This window comes from Microtus oregoni, unplaced genomic scaffold, assembly GCF_018167655.1.
Source record: "Microtus oregoni isolate MIOR12 unplaced genomic scaffold, Mior012 000018F_ref0000195, whole genome shotgun sequence".
Classification (NCBI taxonomy): Eukaryota; Metazoa; Chordata; class Mammalia; order Rodentia; family Cricetidae; genus Microtus; species Microtus oregoni.
In genome coordinates, this window is record NW_024543077.1 from 8374880 (window position 1) to 8377802 (window position 2923).

Below are 2923 nucleotides of genomic sequence, written 5' to 3' on the forward strand. Positions count from 1 at the left end.
TGAGAGAGAGAGAGAGAGAGAGAGAGAGAGAGAGAGAGAGAGAGATGAGTGAGGGAACCTGCAAAGACCAGAAGTGTCAATTCTGCTAGAATAGAAGTTATAAATAGTCATGAGTTGTCCACATGAGTTGTGGGAAACAAATTTAGGTCTTTTGCAAGAGGATTGAATGCTCTTAACTGCTGAGCCCCAACTTTGGTGATTTCAAAAATTTCTTTAAAGGAAAAAAAGAACAGCTAACAAGGGAGAACAAACTAAAGTTATTATTTAAGTGAATTTGTTAAATGAAGACTGATGTTGAGAGACTTTGCTGAAAAACAAATCTGATGTCCTCTGGGTCTCAAAGCTGACAATTATAAAACTGGTGGTGTTAAAAATTTCCACAACAGTCCGTTTCTAGACTCAAAGCTCTTATAAAGGAAATGCTAGTAGGAAATCTTTCTAATGAAGACGGATGTGAATGGTGGTGTGGAGAAGCTCAAGGGGCGGTATTACCTCTTAATAAAAGCTATACACATTACAAGTAACTGAAATACTTGAGAGACACTTTACTGACTTTTACAAAGTGTACAATAGTATCATGTAAATACTAGCTGCTGCCTTTTAAAGTACAAAATAGGGAAAACTATGTTTTGCTAGAAGAATCTGTCTTCCATCATCTAAACAACACTACCCATTTATCATTCATCTATCATCTATCTATCTATCTATCTATCTATCTATCTATCTATCTCTATTATCTATACATGCATATATGTATGTATCTATATCTATCTACCTATCTGGTGTAGGAGGTCCTTCTGTATTTGTGTTGATTTCATTGGTTGAATAAAGAAGCTGCCTTGGCCTTTTGATAGGGCAGCCCTTAGATGGGAGGAGTAGACAGAACAGAATGCTGGGAAGAAGGGATGTGTGGCAGATGCCATGCTTCCGCTGCCCAAAATGGATGTTGGTTTGACTCTTGCTGGTAAGCCACGACCTTATGGTGAATACAGATTAATAGAAATGGGTTAATCAAGATGTGAGAGTTAGTCAATAAGAGGCTAGAGCTAATAGTCCAGGCAGTATTTAAATGAATATAGTTTCTGTGTAATTATTTCAGGGGCTAAACTAGCCGGGCGATGGGACGCAGCATGTTGCCGCCCCCACACACACACTACATCCATCTATCTATCTATCTATCTATCTATCTATCTATCTATCTATCTATCATCTATCTATCTATCATCTATCTATCTATCTATCATCTATCTATCTATCTATCTATCATCTGTATCTATCTATCTATCTATCTTTCTATCTATCTATCTATCTATCTATCTATCTATCTATCATCTATCTATATCTATCATCTATCTATCTATCTATCTATCTATCTTCTATCTATCTATCATCTATCTATATCTATCATCTATCTATCTATCTATCTATCATCTATCTATCTATCTATCTATCTATCATCTATATCTATCATCTATCATCTATCTATCTATCTATCTATCATCTATCTATCTATCAATCATCTGTATCTATCTATCTATCTATCTATCTATCTATCTATCTATCTATCTATCTATCATCTCTCTTTCCACTCATCTATCTAACTTTGAACAGATTTTATTTTATTTTATTTTATTTTATTTTATTATTATTATTTTTTTTTTGGTTTTTCGAGACAGGGTTTCTCTGTGGTTTTGGAGCCTGTCCTGGAACTAGCTCTTGTAGACCAGGCTGGTCTCGAACTCACAGAGATCCGCCTGCCTCTGCCTCCCGAGTGCTGGGATTAAAGGCGTGCGCCACCACCGCCCGGCTTGAACAGATTTTAGATATTTGTTGAATATGGCTGCTTGTTTGTTCCCGGCTGCTCAGCCCTGAAATAACCACACAGAAACTGTATTAATTGCAATACATTTTGGCCAATAGCATAAGCATATTGCTGGCAGCTCTTACATCTAGTATTAACCCATTTCCATTATTTTATATTTTAGCATGAGGCCCGTCGCCTACCAGCAAGGTTCCATCTGGCAGCTCAGGTCTTTCCCCTCTGGTGGCTACATGGTGTCTCTCTGACTCCGCCTTCTTTCTCCCAGCATTTAGTTTAGTTTTCCCCACCTACTTCTATTCTGCCCTGCTGGACCCAAGACAGATTCTTTATTAACCAATGATAGTCACGGCACACAAAAAGAAATCTTATATCACCTCCCCAATTCTGTTTAAATAAAAAGGAAGGTTTAAAGTTTAACATAGTAAAATTACATATAAAAATTTACCAACAAGAATTACAGTTACAATATTTATATCTACTTTATTTTTTATCATAACTAATGAAAACTATAATTATAACTATCTATTCTTCAACTCCATCAAAAACCCCTGAAGGATATAATATTACCAAAGTTGACAGGAAGTGTATTATAAGCAACTTCCAAACCTCTAAAATTGACAGAGACATTTTGCTGCCAGGGCAGTCACAAAGTTCTTCTGTAACATTAGGGTACCCATCTTCAGCCATGGTATCCAGCAGACCTTTCCATGAAGCAGGAAATTTCAAATACAGGTCAGCCTATACTGGCAGTTTGTCAGTCACTTTCTTCTGTATTCTACAGAATATCTTGCAGACTCTTTCATGAAGCAGGAAACCTAAAGGATGGTCTCACCTTTTGGCAAGTTCAGCAGTCATTTCTCTGTGGGTCCTGCTTGTCCAGTTCATACAGCATACCATCAAGAAGTCCAGGCAAGAGCAGTTTCTTGCCAAAATGACTAGCAAATAAAAATACTTATTTTCTGAACTTGTTTGTTTGTCTCATCCATTTTTCCCCATGTTTCCCCCCAAAAAATAACATGGAGGGATAAAGATCAATAGTATTGGGTATGGAGACATATAGCATAGGCTTTCATACTCACCTTGCTACTAAACTAATGTGGC